This window comes from Artemia franciscana, chromosome 8, assembly GCF_032884065.1.
Source record: "Artemia franciscana chromosome 8, ASM3288406v1, whole genome shotgun sequence".
Lineage (NCBI taxonomy): Eukaryota > Metazoa > Arthropoda > Branchiopoda > Anostraca > Artemiidae > Artemia > Artemia franciscana.
In genome coordinates, this window is record NC_088870.1 from 33,847,066 (window position 1) to 33,871,341 (window position 24,276).

A 24,276-nucleotide genomic window follows, 5' to 3' on the forward strand; every position below is an offset into this window, starting at 1 on the left:
CATAAAAAGCTACGAGCCTGAGAAAATTGGCTTATTTTAGAAAATAGGGGGAAACACCCCTTAAACGTCATAGAAAATAAAAATCACACCATCAGATTCAGCGTATTGGACAACCCTACTGTAGAAGTTTCAAGCTCCTATCTACAAAAATGTTTGCCAGAAGACAGATCACGGATACGTGTTTATTTGTTGTTGTTTTTTTCCCAGGGGTAATCGTATCGACCCAGGGGTCCTAGAATGTTGCAAGAGGACTCGTTCTAACAGAAATTAAAAGTTCTAGTGGCCTTATCAAGTGACCAAAGAAATCGGAGGGTACCTAGGTACTCTCCCACGCTCATTTTTCCCCAAAGTCACCGGATCAAAAGTTTGGGATAGCCATTCTGTTCAGCATAGTCAAAAAACCTAATGACCATGTCCTTGGGGACGACTTAATCCTCCAAAGTCCCTGGGGGAGGGGCTACAAGTTGCAAACTTTGACCATTGTCAAACAGTTCGTGGTAACGAACTGTAGTAAGGAGTGACCCGGCTCAATAGTAACCAAAACTCTAAAAAATGGAATTTTGATACCAATGCCTAAATCATAAGAATTACATTTTAATGCTGATTTTAAATATATAAGTTTCATCAAGTTTAGTCTTACTCAGCAAAAGTTACGAGCCTGAGAAAATTTACGTTATTTTAGAAAATAGGGAGAAACGCCCCCTAGAAGTCATAGAATCTTAACGAAAATCACACCATCAGATTCAGCGTATCAGAGAACCCTACTGTAGAAGTTTCAAGCTCCTATCTACAAAATGTGGAATTTTGTATTTTTTGCCAGAAGGGAGATCACAGATGCGTGTTTATTTGTTTTGTTTTGTTTTTTTGTTTTTTTCTCAGGGGTGATCGTATCGACCCAGTTGTCCTAGAATGTTGCAAGAGGGCTCATTCTAACGGAAATGAAAAGTTCTAGTGCCCTTTTTAAGTGACCAAAAAAATTGGAGGGCACCTAGGCCCCCTTCCACGCTAATTACTTTACCAAAGTCAACGGATCAAAATTCTGAGATAGCCATTTTATTCAACGCAGTCGAAAAACCTTATAACTATGTCTTTGGGGACGACTTATTCCCCCACAGTCCCCGTGGGAGGGGCAACAAGTTACAAACTTTGACCAATGTTTAGATATGGTAATGGTTATTGGGAAGTGTACAGGCGTTTTCAGGAGGATTTTTTTGGTTGGATGAGGGGTTGAGAAGAGGGGGATATGCTGGAGGAACTTTCCATCGATAATTTGTCATGGGGGAAGAAAATCTCCATGAAGGGAGCGCAGGATTTACTAGCCTTATTTAAAAACACAATGAAAAAATAAATATGAAAAAGTTCTTTCAGCTGGAAGTAAGGAACAACATTAAAACTTAAAACAAACAGAAATTATTACCCATTTGAGGGGCTCACCTCCTCCTAATACCTCGCTCTTTACGTTAAAGTATTTTTAGTAATTTCAACTATTTATTCTACGGCTTTTGTGATTCTGGTGTCATTCTTAATGAATTGGGACAAAATTTAAGCTTTAGTGTAAAGAGCGAGGATCTGACAAGGGGGCGAACCCCCTCATATATGTAATAAAAATATGAGAATACAAAAGTTCTTTACGTAAGCTAATTTATAAGTTACGTAAATCTTTTACTAATAAAAATATTCGTAAAAAATTAAAAGTTCTAGTTGCCTTTTTAATTAATCAAAAAATCGAAGGGCAACTAGGCTTCCTCCCCCGCTCTTTTTTCTCAAAATCATTCGATCCAAATTATGAGAAAGCCATTTAGCCAAAAAAAAAAAAAAATGCAAATTTCGTTTTAATAATTCCTCTGCGGAGAGCCAAAATTCATCAACGCCCCGCTCTTTACGCTAAAGTTTTTTACTGTTTTAAAAAGAAGAATTGAGAGACAGAGTCAAACTTTAGCGTAAAGAGCGGGGCGTTGATGAGGAAGCAGCCTCTTTCATATACTAAGTAATTTCTGTTCGTTTTAAGTTTTAATGTCGCTCCTTACTTTCAGTTAAAAACTTGTTTTTTTTTATTTAATTTACATATAGTAATGGATATCGGTAAGTGTTCAGATGTTTTTAGGGAGCTTTTTCGAGTTGAGGGATGGGTTGGGGCAGCCAGTTCCGTGGGAAGATCTTTCCATGGAGAAATTTATAATGAGGGAAGAGAATTTAAATGAAGGGGTGCAGGATTTCCTAGTATTATTTAAAAAACAGTGAGAAAATAAATAAATAAAAAAAAATTTTTAACTGGAAGTAAGGAGCAGCATTAAAACTTATAACGAAGAGAAAATATCATACGTTTAAGGGGGATCGTCTCCTCCACAATACCTTGCTCTTTACGCTAAAGTATTTTTAGTAATTACAACTATTTATTCTGCGGCCTTTGTGATTCACGGGTCATTCTTAAGGAATTGGGATGAAAGTCAAGCTTTAATTTAAAGAACGAGGTAATGAAATATCTGGACTTTTGTACCTGTTTTCTTTTGAAATTTGAAAATTTCTTGAAAATTTAGTTGAACTTGAAAATTTGTTTTTTTGTCATAGAACGGCAGTGTGGTGTTAGACGAGAATACCTAATTTATGCGTTACGTCAAAAATAGTCCAAGAACCTTTTGAGTGTAAGATTACAAAACTTTCATATAATATAATCTCAGTTAAAACATTTAAACAGAAAAAAAGAAATTTGAATAATTAGCCTTTATTTTTTGTTTTTGACCCGTTTCTGACCATGTTTCTATTTGTGACCCATATAAAAATACATACCAGGAAATTCTTTATTTAAATTCTTCATGAAGAATGGAAATTCTTCATTTATTTTACCTTTATCCTCATTTTCAGGGAAGTTTCCCAAATACATTTATATTCAAAAAGCTGATTTTATCTCCATCTCTATCTTTTATTTCCAATCGATTAACGTCTTTTTTCTATTCTAGGTTGAAAATTAAGAGAGCTGAGCAGTAAATTTCCGTCAAACTAATTCTCTGAGGTTTGTATGCTGTTGTCGTCTTTTTGTGATATATCATTTAATCCGATTATGTTGATGTATATTTTAGCATCAAAATTCCGTTATTTAGAGTTTCGTTTACTTTTGAGCCGGGTCGCTCCTTACTACACTTCGTTACCACGAACTGTTTGATAGTATTTATTTTCACAGAAAAAGGCGTTGCAGTAGACGTGGCCCCTTATAATTATAAAGTTTAAATAAAAACCAAGGGTTCTCAACCTTAAGTAAAGTTAATTTTCAGTAAAACCGTTGTTTATTCTTTTTTTTCATATCCCCTTTTCATGTTTCAAAAGAAATGGAACCATTAACATTTTCAAATCTATTTTATTTTCTGCTCATCCCTTGCTAAACGAATTTACTGCTCATCTAAGCTCTTCTACTCCTTCTGTGGCCTCTCATCCTCAGCCAAGGAGCCGCTTCCTGAGTCAAGAAACAAAAAAAAGAATAGCAGACATTTTATTTTCTTCATCTTAATAAAAATTGTTAGCTTGTTTATGTGAAACTTTCTTATTTTGTATGCTTACGGATTATCGTGTACTTGCTACTTACCGATCCTAAAGAAAGGAATCATTTAAGGATCCCTAACAAATGATTGAGTCAATTGGAAAAGAGATCTTGCTCAAAATCATAGTCCAGGAATTTTTTTTTTTTTAGAAAAAGAAATACCACATCTTTGCGCTAAATTAAACAATCAATTAATCATTGTGTTAATACTAATTACAAAATGATAATTTAGACCAATACTTCAAATATAATTATTGAAGAAATCAATTAGTGGAGTGATTCCTTCAGTTTTAAGTTTGATAATTTGGAGGGGTAGATATATGCTCCGGAAGTGAGTTCAAAGCTGGAAAACCGGTCAGTTCTAATTGGAATATTTGTGGAAATCTAAGAATATTATAAAACGTACTATTGGATATTGCTAAAAAGAGACCATTAAAACAGATTGTTATCAAATGAGTAAGACCATTTAATGACTAAAAACAGGGTCAGATAAACATGTATTTTAGCATTAGTTGGCTTTACCAAATAGTAAAAAAGATATGAAATATCATTTTTAGGGAACATGAAGTAAACTCCATCGTAAATCGGTTGTAATCCATCAGCCACCAAAGACGGTTGTTCAAAGTTGACTGACGAGGCTGAAACATTGGACTTTGAGAGAGGGGTATAATTAATACAGTATTAATTTTAGCATTATCATTGGCTGCAAAATTTTTCTTTTTAATTTATATGAATTTTTTTTATTAATTTCTTCAAGCTTTTTTTTATTAACATTTGTGAAAATTAGTTTCGAAATGGGTGATAGTAATACAGAAGAGGACCCAATAAATTATATATAAATGTTTTTGAGCAATAAACATAAGAGTGTACTTGGGAGGGAGTATATTTTCACATGTAATATGTATTGTTATAGGTAACAAATAAGAATTTTTTTACATCTTGGTACTTCGACATTACATGGTCCCAAAGACTCTCTCCCCCTGCATATATACATTCCTGATTTAAAACATATCGCCTTGAGACAATCCCTTACACCACATAGAGTAGATTAAAAGATTAGGTAGACTTTAAATTAGAAAGGTTATCAAAACAGAAATACTTTTTTGTCCGTTTAACCCATCTTAGCTGGCTGAGACAAAGGTTTTTCTTGTATTTTCTTTTGGTTGTTTCCGGCTATGAAGTTTTTAGGACAATAAATTTTTGTCTATGTACCCACATTGAACCAAATAAATGAATAAGCGAAGGTAATTAGCTAAATTGTACAAAGCTTTTTGTCTGAAAAAACTCAAACATCACAAATTTATTGATCCCCAAAGATGACAACTAACGATTATAAAATTGTCAGGCAAGGCCGTATCCAAGGTGGAGGGGGGGTACGGTTTCTGTACACTATACTCGTTGTTCAAAAAGAATGTTTTTTCACAAGAGTGAAACCCGTTCTTTCCCTTGGAAAACTGAAAATCAAGCTCCCCCTTTTCACCCAAAGTTATCTGATAAAAAATTTGAGATTGTTTTTTTATTCATTATAGTTGAAAGATCCAACTTATTATTTTATTTCACCTAACTTCACTTCTTAAATGGGGTCGCAATAATACAGAAGTACCTATGTCTTTAGAGACAAAATGACACCCCAACGTTGTTGGGGAGAGGGTTGTAGGTTCAGAAATTTGCCCATTGTTTACGTATGGTATTTGTTATTTGGAAAATAATACATTTTTTTGGGTGGGGCTGATCAGAGTTGGTTTCCACATGGAAAATTTTCAGTGGAGAGAGAAATTGAAAGGGGATTAACTTTTCAGGTGAAAATCTACATTGGAGGAATTGGACAGAATTCCTGTACAAAATTATTTTTAATTGTCTTACTTTCTTTTTACCAGCTTAATTTTGCATGTGGAGATGATATGTGAATAATCCGGGGTATTTTCAGCGTGTTTCGATTCCTGGGAAAATATTTCTATCGTGGGGGATTTCCGAGGTGATCGAGAAAACAGTTATAAATTAACGTAAATTTCAAACGAAAGTAAGTTCAGGTGAATTTTTTTCGCTGAAACGTCCACAAGAAATTTTAAAAAACTTTCGGCGAGGATAGAACTGTCTCAAAGGAATTTTGCAGAGGGGAGGGGGTGTATATTACCACAGAAGAATTTCCCGTGAGGGATAGGGGAAATTTTCATGAAGAGTAAGCCGTATTTACTGGCTATATTTGAAAAACGATCACCAAATATATATAAAAGATCAAGTTTTTTTTTAATAGGAAGGAAAGAGCAAGATTAAAACTAAAATAGAACAGAAATTGCTCCGTATATGAATGGATTGCCTCCCTTCTCAATACCTTGCTGTTTACACAAACGTTTTATTGTTGTCCCATTTTTTTAGGAACAGACTCTGAAACACAAGGGCTGTTTAATTAGAATAGGAAGCTTTTTAAAATTTGCTAAGATTTAAGCGTAAAGAGCAATGTATTGAGGAAGGGGGCAACCTCTTATATTGCGGAATAGTTTCTGTTCGTTTTGAGTTTTAATGTGGCTCCTTACTTTTAGTATAAAAAAAAATTAATTCAGTTTCTTATGACGGATATCCAAGGCATACCCATGAAAAATATAGAGATAGCCATTTTTTTCATAATAATTTAAAGAGCATGTAATAATATTCAGGTTAGACAAAACCTCCCAAAGACCAATGGCAAGGGTTGTAAGTTATGGTCTGGGGCATATAAGGTTTTTATATAGCGGGTGGTCGTATAAACTTTGGAATCACATGGAGTTTATTTGATTGGAAGTCGAAAGTTCTAGTGCCCTTTTTAAGATTCAAAGCTGCACGGGGGCAACCGTTCCCCCCCTCATTCCTATTATTCCCCAAAATACGTCCAATTAAAATTTTAAGGGGGTCATTTTGTTCAAGCATTGTTGAAAGAACCAGTAATTATGTCACTGGAGATGTGAACCTCCCCACAGTCTTCAAGGAAATTTATTCATTGTTTACATATAGTGTATATTACTAAGAAAGGCACGTATTTTGAACTTTACCTTCCAAACAGAGGAACAGCTTTCACTTCAGAGAATGTAATTAAAACACGTTATGTGTATATGGATTGTTAAAACATCGTGATTCGGGAAGGACTGAGCATATTAATTTGGGACTTCAGATATTGATAGGGGAGACGGTCAAAAAGCCAATGTTTGCATGCTACCACTGCTACTATAACTACCACCACTACTACTACTACCAACACTTTTACCACACTACTCAATTTACAATATTCAGGGGAAATTTGAACGAAATTAAAAGACAGTTTTTGCATGTGCATTGTCAAAAGATCGTATATTAAGAATTGATTTGGGTATTAGGTTGGAACTTCCAGAGAATACTTAAATTAAAAGATTATTTGACCAAAAGACAACATGTGCACGCTTCTACTACTAATACTACTAACACTGTTACATTTACTACTAATAAAACTACTACTACTACTTTAAATACTACTTCTATCGCAATTACTTGGAAGTCTAAGAGCATTCAGAGGAAAATTTTAAGAAGCATAGGATCATGCAAGTTATCAAAAGGACATATCAGTTATGTCATAGCCTTGACCAATTTTATTAATTTTAAACTTCCAGGACTTGATGAGAGGGATGTTCGACTGACCATAAGGCAGAACATGAATACTACTGTTGCTACTAGGACCACTGCGATTTCTATTAATGATCCTACTATTAATACGAATGCTGCTACTGTGACTGCCATTACGCCTACAAAATTTTACAAAAAGAAATGTAAAATTTTCAATATTTTTAAAAAATTACAAAATTCTCGAGTAATTTTGAGGGGGGAGGTGAACTGAATCACAGCACGCTGGATGTATATAAGCTGTCAAAAGAGCGTAACAGTAATATCTTAGAAACAGTTTGGTTTGAGAAGTTGAAACTCATAGGGTTTGCTGTGGGGGATGTTGAACAGACCAAAAGGAAAGAATCTTTATCTTAATGCAACTGCTTCTACTCATACGACTACTACTGCCGCTATTTTTACTACTTCTACTACTGCCACTAAAGCTAAGGTTACTACTATTAATTCTATTACTACTGCTACTATTAAGGCTATGGGTGTTAAGGCAAAACATTTTGAATGTACTGAAACTTTATTGAACTAGATCGGGTTACCATAAGGGCGTATGAGGAATGTTTCACGAACGGTTGACAGTTTTGAGCCCTTCACCGTGTGTGGAAGGAGATATTGAAGAAAAACAAGGTGCATACTTGTTTAATTGCTACCACAATTATTGCTACTATGCAAGCTAAGGGTATTAAGGTGAAGCTTTTGAGCGACATTTAGGCAGACGTTGAACTAAATCAAAACAAAGTATGAGCATGTGGATTTTCTAAAAGGTAACAAAGAACAGCTTAAATTATTAATTTAGACCTTTAAAAGTAAGTTGTGACAGAGTTTTATCAAGCCAAAAGGACTATGTGCATATTATTGATGCTACCATTATAGTTATTGTAATTCATGACGCTAAAGGTTTTAGGTGAAACTTTTAGGGAGCATTTAGGGGGGGGATTTCTGTTAAATTTTATTTAGCATAGTAGAACGCTCCATTAACTGTGTCTCTATGAGTCTATTGGGTATGTCAATTCAGCATAACTGCGCAATTGTCCCCTTATGCTTTAAAACTAAATCAAAAGGCACTGTGTGTGTGGATGCCAATAAGACACTTCAGCAATTTGTCTAGAATGAAGGGGGGTAATAATTTGAAACTTCTGGTGCTACTACCATTACTACTCCTGGTCTTACAATTTGGTTTAATCAAGAGAATGTAAGTTTATTCAGGTTATCAAACAGTAGAGATAGAATGTTTTGGGAATGATGAACATAATTCGCACTTTACTGAAAACCATGTTTTTTAATGTTTTAACTTTTTGTACTTTGATAAATGAAAATTATCAAAGGTCTAAGGAATAAATATCAATATATGGAGCAAATTATGCTCTGGTCTTAAGAAGGTATGAGGATATTCAGCCATACTCAAGATTTAACTCGTTTTTGGCTTAATGGAGCTCTTTATATTTCTTTGAAAAAATTGTTTTGACGTAACATCTTAAATTAGGTATTCTTTTTTAAACCACACTTCTGTTGCAGGACGAACAAATGAATTTGCAAATGGGGATAAATTCATTTATTTAGACACCAAAAAAAAACAGGTACGAAAGTCTGGATATTTTGATCAGATACCCACCGATCGTCATCTTTAGAATTACTAAAATTATAGCATTGAAGCTAACAAATTTATACACGAAAAAAAAATTACTATTCGGGTCACTTAAAAAATAATCAACTTTCAGATTATTCACTAGATTATTTCAAGAAAGAGTTCAGTGACAAAGCTCATTCAAAGTCTTGATGTAAATTTTCTTCTTTAATCCTGCCCAAAAGTAAAACAAAATTTCCAAGTCATTCTGTGTCTTTTAATTGCAAACGAAATGTTAAGTTTATAGTTGTTCACTTGGTTGGTCTCATTTTCCCATATATACAACATATTTTTGACGTAAAACCTCAAATTAAGTATTCGTTTTTTGGACCACACTGTCATTCTATGACGAACGAATATTTTTTTAAATGGGGATAGATCCATTTATTAAGAAAGTAAAAAAAAAAAAACAGAAAAAAATGCTCTGATATTTCGATCATAAATACAACACTAGAATTATTAAAATAATATAATTGAATCTAGCATATTTATACATAGCAAAATAAATGGTTTACTTTTGGGCAAGATTAAAGAAGGAAATTTGCATCAATACTTCGAATGAACTTAGTCATTGAAGTCTCTCTCAAAAAATCTAGTGACTAATCAGGAAGTTGATTATTTTTGAAGTGACCCGAAATGTTATTTTTCCTCTCCCGAAAAAATATATCTTAAGGGGAATCCTAAGCATTTGCATGTGCCATTGAATAGTGGATTTTGCCTTATATTTTCCTCGCAGCAATCTCAGAACATAATGTGGCGCCAGAGCTTCAGCGCACCGATGTCGAGAAATTACCAAAGTATATCAGAGGAATTACCAGTTGTATATCCGCAAGTTTTACGCAGTTAAAAAATTAGCACCCTGCACACGTGTTGCTGGGGCACGTTACGGAATGAGAAAGTAAAAATTCGCTGGATACCCCAGGGTTTCAACCAAACCACACGTGCTACAACTAAAAATAGAGGTAATTATAATCATGTTGTGAAATATGAATCTGACAAAATTTTGCAGCAGCACCCGACTTGCCGCAAAAACAAGAGCACTTGTGACGAGGTCGGAAGAGCCAAGAGCTCTTATGGTATGAGCTCTAGCAAAATTCTAAGAATCAATAGATTGCTTTAAAAGGAAAATCAGAGGCTTAATGCCAATTGGGATTTATAATAAGAGCTCTGAGCCACGAGGTCTTTCTAAATATCAAAATTCATTAAGATCCGACACCCACTCACAAGTTAAAAATACCTCAGTTTTTCTAATTTTCCTCTTCCTTCAGCCCCCGAGATGTTCGAATCAGGGAAAACGACTTTATCAAGTAAATTTGTACAGCTCCCTGACACACCTACCAATTTTCATCGTCCTAGCACGTCCAGAAGCACCAAACTCACCAAAGCACTGAACCCCACGACCTAACTCCCCAAAGAGAGAGGATCTGGTCCGGTTATTTCAGTCACCTATCTTAGACTTGTGGTTATTCTTTCCACCAAGTTTCATCCTGATTTCTCCACTTTAAGCTTTTTCCAATATTTTCGGTCCCCCCCCCCCTAGTCACACTGGACCTGGTCGGGATAAAAAAGAGATCTGAGTTTCCTCCTTCTAAATATGAAATTTCATTAGGATACGATAAATCTTTCGCAAGTTAGAAATACATCATTTTTCTAAATTTTTTTAATTATCCCACCCACCCCCCAACTCCCCCGAAGAGAGCAGATCCGTTCCGGTTATTTCAATCCTGTATATAGGAGTTGTGCATAATTTTCCCACCAAATTTCATCCTGATCCCTCCAGTCTAAGCATTTTCCGATATTTTAGGTTCTGCCCTTCCCCTCTACCGGATAAGGTCGAGATTTACTATAAGAGCTCTGAGACATGATATTCTTCCAAACATCAAATTTCATTAAGATCCGATAACTCCTTCGTAAGTTAAAAATACCTCGTTGTTCTTATTTTTCGGAATTAACCCTCCCCCCTCAATTCTCCAAAGAAAGCGGATCCGTCTGGGTTTTATCAATTACGTATCTAGGACTTGTTCTTATTTTTCCCAACAAGTTTCATCACGATCCTTCCACTATAAGCGTTATCCGAGAATTTAGATTCCGCCTTCAATTCCCCCCAATGTTACCGGATCCAGTCAGGATTTAAAAAAAGGCTCTGAGACATGATATCCTTCTAAACTTCAAATTTCATTTAGATCCTATCACTCCTTCGTAAGTTAAAAATACCTCATTATTCTAATTTGTTCAGAATTAACCCTCCCCTTCCCCCAATTCCACCAAGGAAAGCGGATCCTTTCCAACTATTTCAATCACGTATCTAGGGCGTGTGCTTATTTTCCCCACCATGTTTCCCCCCAATCCCTCCACTCTAAGCGTTTTCCAAAATTTTAGTTCCCCCCCCCCTTCAATTCTGCCCAATGTCATCGGATTTGGTCGGAATTTAAAATAAGAACTTTGAGATACGATATCCCTCCAAACATTAGATTTCATTAAGATCCCATCACCTGTTCGTAAGTTATAAATACTTCATTTTTTGTATTCTTCTGAATTAAGTGGCCCTCCACTCCCCCCCCTGGATGGTCAAATCGAGAAAAAGACTATTTGCAACTTAATCTGGTCTGGTCCCTGATACGCCTGTCAAGTTTCATCAATCATAGCTTGCCAGGAAGTGCCTGAAGTAACAAAGCCGGGACAGACAGACAGACCGACAGAATTTGCGATCGCTATATGTCACTTGGTCAATACCAAGTTCCATAAAAAAAAAACAATTGAAAACATAATAGAGGCAACAATCTTGACAGGGCCTTCCGAGGGTGGGGCTGTTCCTATTCCTCGCATTCCCATGATTCCAACGGATCTGCCTTTTCAATTTAAAAGATTACAATTCCCAATTCGAGTAGTAGTAATAGTACCATTAGCAATAGCGTGTAAATATTACGTTTTTTGTTCACTGATTATCCTCTTATCATTTGATTGAAGTTCCAAAGTAATACACTCAGTCATGCCTAAGTTACGCCCTTTTGAAAATCTCTATGTGCATAACGTATTTTGATTTAGTCCAATACTCCCCTCAACACTCTCTTGAAGGTTTATCTCATTGTCCATCGTCTTCTTGGATGCTAAACTTCAGGAATGCCCAATTTTCTAAATAACAAATAGTATATGTGAACAATGATTGGGATGCATGAATTACAGCCCTTGCTCTGAGGGCTGTGGGGGGGGGATTGAAATCCCCAAAGACATAGCTGCTAGACTATGTTGATTATAATGGCTACCTCAAAATTTGGATTGGATACGTTTGAAGAGTTGATGGGTGTGGGAGTGGGACTGGCTGCCTCCAATCATTAATAGATCTATAATAGATCTATAATTATCCATAATAGAATATCCATAAAATAATTATTAAGCGAACATATGTAGCTCACACTAAATGTAATGATTACAAATGCGAAATCTATTCAGCTAGTGTTCTTCAAGATAAGGTATATATATAAATAGATAGATACTTTATTTCATGATTAAACCGAAAACAGGCATTTCACAGAAACAAAAACAGAAAAAAAAACACTACAAAAAGAAAAAGGGAGAAAAAGAGTACACACTATCTAAAGCAAAACATAAACACTAACTAAAAGTCAAGTCTCTTTGTGCGGGATAAAAATTTGTTTACACTAGTCCGAACTCTATTATTTCTAATTATCAGCGATAAAGGAAACGGCACACTTATTTCATATTCACTTAACTCGAACTCCATTGCTAAACGTGCTCTAAAATAAACAGGGCAATCAAATAAGTATTCCAAGACTAAATAAAAAGACATTTGAATTTTATCTTCCGATACTCTGAGTGAAATTTAAATCCTTCGTTGCGGTTCAGACAGCCACAAAAGATAAAAGCAGCTTATTCGTGTTACGGACGAAAATGGCCTGAGAAACGCAACACCTGTCTGACAAACATACCCTGTGTTTGTACACTTGAGGGTTTAATGCAGTCACCCTAATTTTGCTTTTAAAATTTATCGCCAAATTTGATGGAAGAAATGTAACTTGAGAAATTTTTTATGAACTAGGCTGTAAGAATTCAGTCTCCAGTGGTTTGTCTATTTGAACTTAGGTGACATTGTTAGATATGGGCTTAGATAGATAGATAGATACTTTATTTCATGATTAAACCGAAAACAGGCATTACACAGAAACAAAAACAGAAAAAAAACACTACAAAAAGAAAAAGGGAGAAAAAGAGTACACACTATCTAAAGCAAAACATAAACACTAACTGAAAGTCAAGTCTCAACACGTTCCCTCCCTCAACACGTTATAACTACAATTTTCTTTCGAAGTTCCTTAAGAATTACAGCCCAAACACATGGGTCGCTCTCTCAAAACGCTATAGCTCGAAATTTTTCTCAATTTATGAAGGACTACTGCCCAAACACATGGGCCCCTCACTCAAAACGATATAACAACCAGTGTGCAAATTTTAATTTAGTTGTTTTGTTGAAATTTTTACCATTCAGTATACTAAACTTTAACTCAGAATTTTCCATACCTTTTGTAGACAAAATTCCGCAAAAAAATCAAATGGTTATTATTTAATGATACCGCAGGTTTGTTAGGAAGATGCTTAAAAAAATGGTGCCTATATTTTGCCAAATTATATGAAGTATCAATCCCTGTCAACAGTTTGATGAATACTCATCTTGATTTTTCCGTTTAATAAATTGCCAGAGGAGTTCCCCGGCCAATAAGTCACACTGTTTACATTTTCCCCTCCTAAATTGTAACAGTCTTCGTGAACCTGGCAAGTACGCAGGGGGGGGGGGCCTTCGGACTCTGCCCCCCCACGAAATTTTGTGAAATGTTTAATTTTCCCATGGTTTCTTAATGAATTAGGACAAAATTTAATCTTTATTTTAAAGAGCGAGGTATTGACGAGGGGTTAAACCCCTCATATATGTAATAAAAACATGAGATTACAAAAGTTCTTTACGTAAGCTAATTTATAAGTTACGTTTATCTTTTACTAATAAAAACAGTCGTAAAAAATTAAAAGTTCTAGTTGCATTTTTAAGTAACCAAAAATTCGCAGGGCACCTAGGCTTCCTCCATCGTTCCTTTTTTTCTCAAAATCATTCGATCAAAACTATGAGAAAGTCATTTAACCACAACAAAAAAAACTTGTAGATTTCGTGTTAATTATTCCTTTGTGGAGAGCCAAAATCAAAACATGCATCGATTAAAAAACGTTGAGAAATTAAATTAAAAAAAACAAGTTTTTTCAGCTGAAAGTAAGGAGCGACATTAAAACTTAAAACGAACTGAAATTACTTCGTATATGAAAGTGCCTCATCAACCCCCCGCTCTTTACGCTAAAGTGTTTTACTGTTTTAAAAAGCAGAGTTGAGAGAAAGAGTCAAACTTTAGCGTAAAGAGCGGGGTGTTGATGAGGAAGCAGCCCCTTTCATATACGAAGTAATTTCTGTTCGTTTTAAGTTTTAATGTTATATATATATATATATATATATATATATATATATATATATATATATATATATTTATGTATATATATATATATATATATATATATATATATATATATATATTTATGTATATATATATATATATATATATATATATATATATATATATATATATATATGTATATATATATACAACATATACAGTATATTGCTCGTTTTCTGATTAGTGTATTAATCACCACTAATCAAAAAAATACTGGCCTTTTTTCTGTGTTCTCTAATAAGCTTGAGTATTAAGAATGTGCTTAAGCAGTAACGTTACATATGGATGGGGAGAGGGGAAGTCTCCCAATATTTTTAGCTAGTCAGTAGAAACAAATTGAGTTGGAACAAAAGTGGCGCGAAGCACCGCTATTTTAATCGTTTGTTTCATTATTATTCTTAGAAATTGACTTATGAAAATAAATGACGTTAAATAAATGGATAGGTTGGTAAAACAAATGGAGTAATTTTAATAGCAAAACCCCAACTCTGTCGGTAAAAATGACTAGCCAGCCTATGTTCACTATTAAATAAAAAAAACAAGTTTTTTTAACGGGAAGTAAGGAGCGACATTAAAACTTAAAACGAACAGAAATTACTTCGTATATGAAAGGGCACGTGCTATGCATACCACGTGCGGAATTCTTAATGCAAAAATAATTCCTGTGCAGTAGCAAAAAAACAATTGCGCAGTTGCAAAAAGCAACTACGCAATTCTTTGAATATACAAAAGAGAATTTCTTATTTAAAGCCATACAAACAATTGTAACGTTACATATGGATGGGGAGAGGGGAAGTCTCCCAATATTTTTAGCTAGTCAGTAGAAACAAATTGAGTTGGAACAATAGTGGCGCGAAGCACCGCTATTTTAATCGCTTGTTTCATTATTATTCTTAGAAATTGGCTTATGAAAATAAATGACGTTAAATAATTGGATACGTTTGTAAAACAAATGGAGTAATTTTAATAGCAAAACCCCAACTCTGTCGGTAAAAATGACTAGCCAGCCTATGTTCACTATTAAATAAAAAAAACAAGTTTTTTTAACGGGAAGTAAGGAGCGACATTAAAACTTAAAACGAACAGAAATTACTTCGTATATGAAAGGGCACGTGCTATGCATACCACGTACGGAATTCTTAATGCAAAAATAATTCCTGTGCAGTTGCAAAAAAACAATTGCGCAGTTGCAAAAAGCAACTACGCAATTCTTTGAATATACAAAAGAGAATTTCTTATTTAAAGCCATCAGTTGACTCTTTGCTAGTTTATGAGAAGTTTGCAAATTTTGAATAAGTTTAATTATGACACTTGCAGTAGTTTTGATACTTTTGAATGTTTATGGCTCATTTAGCTTTGAATCTAATAATAAAATCAAAGCCGATAATCAAAGCCTATCGTGCAGAGAAAACCAATATTTAGGTGAAATGATAGTCCAATTTGAACAAAGATTGATTTCAACGCATCCTGTTTGTAAGGAAAAAAATCTGGAGTTTATATTTTATAAAATTAAATTGAACAGCTTGGAAGATGTTTACCCATTCTTTCCCGAACAACTATTCAATATTTTATTATCTGAAATGGCTAATACGAGAAACCCAATTTATCTAAGGTCATCAGATTTGAAGTCATCACAGGCGGACATATTATTGGATTTAGAGGAAATGCGCGTTGATCTTCACTAACTTGACGTAGCAATTGAAAAATTAATAAAAAAGTACAAAAAAGATTCAATCCATGAAGAACCGTATACGTATTTACAAAAAAGAGAAATCTCTTGTAATGATATACGTCAAATCGAAAACCTTGTAAGTAACTTGGAAAAGGAATTTGTGAAAAGTGATAGTAATTGTAAAGACGAAGAGATTAAAGACATTATTAACAAGATACAAAAACAATTTTTTTGTTGAAGATACAGACCTGAAACGGAAGAGAAGATTCAAAAAATATATGTCCTCAATCAGATTTTGGTCCAGATACGATTTAGATCCCGAAAATTATAGAACTGATTCAGAATATATTGAAAGGTTTACAAATGCTTTGAAATTGTTTGTAAAGATGCGCGAAATGATAGAAACATTTATAAAATGATAAGTTTTTTTTATATAACTTTGAGCATATAATTATAAGTGAAATAAAAAGATTTTAGTATATACTTTCAAGCTTAGTTATTAGACAGGTTCTTTAGCTCAGATATCTAAAAAATAAAGAATAGGAGATTAATAGGAGGGCAAAAAATGAGAAAAAGTAAGATAAGGATTAATCTTCAGCTCTCTTCTTTACTGACTGGACAATTAATTCTACCTTTTGTCCAAATAACAAAACAAAAGAATGTATCTCCTTTTTCCAAAAAAAAAAAAAAAAAAAATTACTCAGTGTTAGGGTGCCGGTCTCTTCAGAGCAAATTGTTGAGGTGGAGCGAAGGGTTTCGACGGCTTCGAGAATTTTGACAAGACAGTTTTTGGAAGCCATACGTTTGGCTGTCAGGGTCAAACATACCTAAAAAAAAAACACGAATAAGCTTTTAGCTCTGGTTGACCTGTCTCGGCCTTTGTATGAACACCTCACGTATAGAAAAAATATACTTTTCAGAAAAAAGCTATCATAAGATTGGCAATGAATGTAAAAAAAAACATATAAAATTGCTTATGCTTTCAAGAAACTAAATTATAAAAAAAGGTGGTTAGGGTAAGATAAATTTCCTTCACTATATGTTCCAAATCCGGACCACGCACACCCATTGTTTTAGTTTCAAAGGAGAATAGAGTCCGCAAGGAACGATAAGTACCCTTAAGTAGAAGGGGATTTTCTACGTGGCCTGGTCCTTTTTTTCCAAGATGCATTCAGACACATTTTGATTTGGTCTTTTGTTTGTGTTTTATCACTTCTCCATCCAGAGTATCTCCTTCTTTGTCCACTACATTGGACAAACATTGTTTCGTGGACAGACTGAAGAGTCTCCTGAGCTCCGCGTTCGGAACAGCTCTGTATTCTGAATCTGGACCATGCAGAATCTTCGGTTAAGTGTCGGAAGAGAACAACTACAGGAAAACTAACTTTCTTTCAGGAAAAAATGATGTGTTAAAATAGCGAAAAAAATGTCCAGACGAGAAATAACAGATGAAAATACGTAAGGCACTATAATTCATATTTTCTAGCTTTTTTCAATAAAACATGTGTTTAAAACTAAACAGCAAATACTTCAGTTTATCTTATTTAAATTTTTATCTTGTATTTACTATATGCAAAAGCACTTCAATTAAAAGTACCAAGAACAGTACAAATGAAATCTATTTATTTTATATGGTTAAGTGATTAACTTGTATAAATATATATGTCTTAAATCAGGAAATATGCTGAATTCGGTTTTAAATTAAAAAAAAATTCATTTGCGATTAAGTTTTTAACCGCAGGGTTTTAACACGGGGTTTTGGTAGTATCCCACCAAATTTGAAAAACAAAGAAGCAAGGGAGAAAATCAGCAAAAGAAGCAAGGGAGAAAATCAGCAAAAGAAAGCTAAAGGCCCGACACAGCTTAAGAAGGTATAGTAAATTTTATGACCGAAAATCAATATAATTTGACTAATTACATTGTTATATTTATTTTTACGGCTAAGTGTGGCAGCACTGACGAAAATTCAGTACTTCCCTAAAATCTTCCTAATTTTAGAACAGCCAAAAGAAAAAAAAACTAAGAAAATCGAGGTTTTCAGGAATGAACAGCCTAAGATAGGTCAGGGGGTGAGAAATTTCTTTGGTGCTTTAACAGTAAAAGGCAGCTTTTGTTCAAAAAAGCATTAGAAGCAAAAAAATCACCTCTCTTCATAAATTTTGCATCACAAAAATTTAATATCTTGGCACCCGATATAAAAAGAGACGAAAAATGCAATCGACTCAAAAAGTGATATGAAGGAACACTTTTGCTTGCATAAATTCTACGCCAAAGAGTAAATAATCAAAATGCAAGACTTGTTTGTTCATAAATTATTTATGGGGAAATTTGATAAGGAATAGAAAAGATAATGTAAGCAAACAACTGAATGTCATTCTTTATCAGCCAAAATAAATGAGAAAAATACATATATATATATATATATATATATATATATATATATATATATATATATATATATATATATATATATATATATATATATATATATACATATATATGGGCGAACCAATGATATACATCATTGGGGCGAATGTTGGCTTAGGTCTCTTTCGGACTACAGTTGAAACTTTTTGTTGGGTCAAGCAACAAGTTTTGTCCTCGTCGTAAAAGTTAATTTTGTAAAATGCTGTTTCTCGCAAATCAAGTACTTTGGCAAAAAACTGAAAAAAAATGTTAAACCAGAACTTGGTAGATTTGGCTTCTGAGACACTATTTAGCTCATAGGACGAGAAAAGGCGAAGATCACTTACAGTTACAGTGGCTAGAAGACCTTCAGGAACATTAGCGACAATAATGCGAATTAGAAAGATTACAGCATCCAGCCAGTTATACCCATGGATAAAAGCAATTATGAAGAAAGTGACACCAAGAAACACAGCGACACCAGTAATAACGTGAATCAAGTGGGCGATTTCTTTGGCAATAGGTGTCTCTCCAGTGTCCAGTCCAGAGGCGAGACCAGCAATACGACCCATAACAGTGCTGTCAACAATACCAATCACAATACCTCTCATTGTACCTGGAGAAAAAATTAAATAATCAGATAGTGCAGTATAGATCAGTAGCGTTTTCGATCGCCAGTAGTGACTTAAATGCCATTTTAGGTAGATTAATTCTAGCCAGTCGCGAGTGATTGACTGGGTATTAAAAAAAATTGCTTCTAAATCTTTAAATCTATTTATTATGTTTTTTCATCAATCTTATCATAGTTTTCTGTATAAAAATGAATAAAGTAGTTGTAAGATAAATATTTAATTTACTTTGCTAAATATACTAAAGTTTATTAAGTAAACTATTGATAACTCGTCGCTAGCAGCACAAAACGTGTACCCTTTATTACCGTTTGCTTCCTTTTGTTCAAAATGAGACAAAAAAGAGGATATTTTCAGCCAGAGAAGAAAAGGAAGGATAAATTTGCAGATAACTCGGTTAAGACCTCTGCCCGCCTGTCCCCAGAGCGCAAAATAGGTGAACAGTGAAAAATATACAGATAAAATTCCTAATAACAAAATGAAAACAAAATGAGGCTCAAAAACCCAAAATTAGGATAGGCTTTTAGTTCTTTTTTTAAATTTAGCTTTGTTTTAGCATGTAGCCAGCCTGGTTTTAGGAATTAATTAACTTTTCCAGTGATTACCATTTGATTACATAATTTCTTAATGCTTTGTTAAGATTTTTTCATTTCTTTTCATGCGCGTTTCGATACAAACATTCTTAAATTTTCAACTACTTTCAACGATTTCGTAAAAAAGAAGTTGATAGGGAAAAAGATTCACTTAAGCCACGTCTTACTTTTATCATTCATTTTTAATAGATCAATCTAATCGTTATCAAATAATTAATTTATTCCATAATTTGAGATTTTTTTTTCGTTTTACATTTCATTTTTACCTTTTCTCTTTAAATGGGTAAATTTTTTTCGCAATTAAATAATAAAATTATTCCATAATTTGAACTTTATTGTCGTTTTCCTTTCATTTTTTATCCATTTTTAATGAGTCATTTTTTCACAATGAAATAAACTGACCTGAATGGACTGATGAAACTGATCCTAATCTTCAGATTCCTAAATAATTTCTACCAGATAGTTAAATAAACTAAATAACTAAAGCATTATGAGCGATCATCATTATAATTAATGAAATGAAACGATCTGTAAACTGATTTTCACCTTTAAAGTGTTTAAGCTAGAAATTTTTGATTTTCTATTTTATTCTAAGTTGCAAGGGGAGAGGGGGCAGTAATAAAAGAAAATTTGTCTGAATAGTTTGAACAAAAAATGCCAAGAAATTTGGGCTTCAGAAGAGGAAACGAGTATACAAAGAGCGAACATTTACGGAATCATAGAGCCCATTGGAGCTTCTTATGGAACTTGGCACCTCATCCCCTGTGAGGAATGTCACTAGTGTCTCACTCCTCAGTCAAACTCCTACTTTGGAGTTGGCAACTACGGTGTCTACGACGAATAGTTCCTTGATAGGCACAGCGTCAGATGAGTAAAAAATGACTTCTAATTAAGGGGGATAAATTTGATTTAAAAAAGGGGGGGATTGCCACACGAAAACTAGCAAGAGAAAATAATAAACACTGGTACATTTTTATAGCTTCCTCTTATGCACCTGATCAATGTATCAAATTCAGCAAATTTATAAAGAAAAAAAGGTGGTTGTGAACAAAGCATGTATCCAGTGGGTTGTCATTGAAATTTCTGAAAATGTATTCTTATAAATATTTCGCCTAATGCATACAGGCAGCAAAAACCTAAAGAAAATACCTTCAACAGCGTTAGTTGAGAAGAAAGCCGAGTTTTTAGTTTCCAAAGGGTTGTCATTAGCGAATTCTGGAGAGCGACTTGTGGTTCCAATTCACCAGTGAGGGAGGAGTTATCCACTTTAAAGCTTCTTGCTTCAAGAACGCGAAGATCAGCTGGTACAATTACTATCACTTTTCACAAATTCCTTTTCCAAGTTACTTACAAGGTTTTCGATTTGACGTATATCATTACAAGAGATTTCTCTTTTTTGTAAATACGTATACGGTTCTTCATGGATTGAATCTTTTTTGTACTTTTTTATTAATTTTTCAATTGCTACGTCAAGTTTGTGAATATCAACGCGCATTTCCTCTAAATCCAATAATATTTCCACATGTGATGACTTCAAATCTGATGACCTTAGATACATTGGGTTTCTCATATTAGCCATTTCAGATAATAAAATATTGAATAGTTGTTCGGGAAAGAATGGGTAAACATCTTCCAAGCTGTTCAATTTAATTTTATAAAATATAAACTCCAGATTTTTTTCCTTACAAACAGGATGCGTTGAAATCAATCTTTGTTCAAATTGGACTATCATTTCACCTAAATATTGGTTTTCTCTGCACAATAGGCTTTGATTATCGGCTTTGATTTTATTATTAGATTCAAAGCTAAATGAGCCATAAACATTCAAAAGTATCAAAACTACTGCAAGTGTCATAATTAAACTTGCAGTAGTTTTGATACTTTTGAATGTAAACTTATTCAAAATTTGCAAACTTCTCATAAACTAGCAAAGAGTCAACTGATGGCTTTAAATAAGAAATTCTCTTTTGTATATTCAAAGAATTGCGTAGTTGCTTTTTGCAACTGCGCAATTGTTTTTTGGCAACTGCACAGGAATTATTTTTGCATTAAGAATTCCGCACGTGGTATGCATAGCACGTGCCCTTTCATATACGAAGTAATTTCTGTTCGTTTTAAGTTTTAATGTCGCTCCTTACTTCCTGTTAAAAAAACTTATTTTTTTTATTTAATCAAACAGTTCGTGGTAACGAACTGTAGTAAGGAGCGATCCGGCTCAATAGTAACCAAAACTCTAAAAAATTGAATTTTCATATCAATAGCTACATCAAAAGAATCGTATTTTAATGCTGATTTTAAATATATAAGTTTCATCAAGTTTAGTCTTAGCCATCAAAAGTTACGAGCCTAAGAAAATTTGCCTTATTTAGGAAAATAGGGGGAAACACCCCCTAAAAGTCGTAGGATCTTAACGAAAATGACACCATCAGATTCAACGTATCAGAGAACCCTACTGTAAAAGTTTCAAGCTCCTATCTACAAAAATGTGGAATTTTGCATTTTTTGCCTGAAGACAAATCACGGGTGCGTGTTAATTTGTTTGTTTTTTTTTGTTTTTTTTTTTTCCCCAGGGGTCATCGTATCGACCAAGTGGTCCTAGAATGTCGCAAGAGGGCTCATTCTAACGGAAATGAAAAGTTCTAGTGCCCTTTTCAAGTGACCAAAAAAATTGGAGGGCATCTAGGCCCCCTCCCACGCTCATTTTTTTCCCAAAGTCAACGGATCAAAATTTTGAGATAGCCATTTTGTTTAACATAGTCGAAAATCATAATAACTATGTTTTTGGGGATGACGTACTCCCCCACAGTCCCTGGGGGAGGGGTTGCAAGTTACAAACTTCAACCAGTGTTTACATATAATAATGGTTATTGGGAAGTGTACAGACGTTTTCAGGGGGATTTTTTTTGGTTTTGGGGGTAGGGTTAAGGGAGGGGGCTATGTGGGAGGATCTTTCCTTGGAGAAATATGCCATGGGGGAAAAAATTTCAATGAAAAGGGCGCAGGACGAATCTGGTCACGTTAGAAAAAAATGTCAAATTAAGAGCTTAATATACAATGCTGGGTGTTCGGAGCCTCTCTATTATGGAGTATAATTTGAAAATAACACAACTATACGAGCGATAAAACATATATACTACAACCATAACTCAACTAACGAAAGAACTGCTGAGATATAACACAACTATAAAGCGAAAATAAACGAACTAAGAGGTGGAAGGGGCCCAGAGAAAAAATATAATCCTTTTTCAATTTTGAGCCTAACTTCCACAAAGGAGTAATAATGTCAGAAGCCCCGAAATACCGAATTATTTTCTTTTCAAACAGTTCGTGGTAAGGAACTGTAGTAAGGGGCGACCCGGCTCAATAGTAAACGAAACTCTAAAAAACGGAATTTTGATGCTAAAAGATACATCAAAAGAATCGAATTTTTACGCTAATTCTAAATATATAAGTTTCAATTAATTTAGTCTTTGTCATCAAAAGTTACGAGACTGAGAAAATTTGCCCTATTTTGGAAAAAAGGGGGAAACATCCCCTAAAAGTCATAGAATCTTAACAAAAATCACACTATCGCATTCGGCATATCAGAGAACTCTATAGCAAAAATTTCAAGCTCCTATCTAAAAAATGTGGAATTTTGTATTTTTTGCCAGAAGACAAATCACGGGTGCGTGTTTATTTGTTTTTTTTTTTTTTTTTTTTTCCCAGGGGTCATCTTATCGACCAAGTGGTCCTAGAATGTCGCGAGAGGGCTCATTCTAGCGGAAATGAAAAGTTCTAGTGCCCTTTTTAAGTGACAAAAAAAATTGGAGGGCAAATAGGCCCCCTCCCATGCTCATTTTTTTCCAAAAGTCAACAGATTAAAATTTTAAGATAGCCATTTTCTTCAGCATAGTCGAAAACCATAATAACTATGTCTTTGGGAATGACTTACTCCCCCACAATCCCTGAGGGAGGGGCTGCAAGTTACAAACTTTGACCAGTGTTTACATATAGTAATGGTTATTGGGAAGTGTACAGACGTTTTCATGGGGATTTTTTGGTTTGGGGGGTGGGGTTGATGGGAGAGGGGTTTGTGGGAGGATCTTTCCTTTGAGGAATATGTCATGGGGGAAGAAAAATTCAATGAAAAGGGCGCAGGATTTTCTAGCATTACTATAAAAAAAAACAATGAAAAAATAAACATGAAAACGTTTTTTCAAACGAAAGTAAGGAATAGCATTGAAATTTAAAATGAACAGAGATTATTACGCATATGAGGGGTTCTAAAAATACTTTAGCATAAAGAGCGAGGTATTTAGGAGGAGATAAATACCTCGCTCTTTATGCTAAAATATTTTTAGTGATTTCAACTATTTATTCTACGGCCTTTTTGATTCAGGGGTCATTCTTGAAGAATTGGGACAAAACTTACGATTTAGTGTAAAGAGCGAGGTATTAACGAGCGTACAAACCCCCTCATACACATAATAAAAATATAAGAATATAAAAGTTTGTTACGTAAGTTAATTCTTAAGTTACGTATATTTTTTACTAATAAAAACGTTCGTTGAATATTAAAAGTTCTAGTAGCCTTTTTAAGTAACCAAAAAATTGGAGGGCAGCTAGGCCTCCTTCCCCACCCCTTATTTCTCAAAATCGTCTGATCAAAACTGAGAGAAAGCCATTTAGCCAAAAAAAAATTAATAT

The 24,276-nt window shown here is 34.1% G+C and overlaps 1 pseudogene; it reads right to left on the reverse strand.

Moving 5' to 3' along the window:
• LOC136030661 (sodium/potassium-transporting ATPase subunit alpha-B-like) overlaps positions 1–20,910 on the reverse strand; it is a 47,370-nt pseudogene extending 26,460 nt beyond the window's left edge.
• Positions 20,911–24,276: the final 3,366 nt, after the last annotated feature.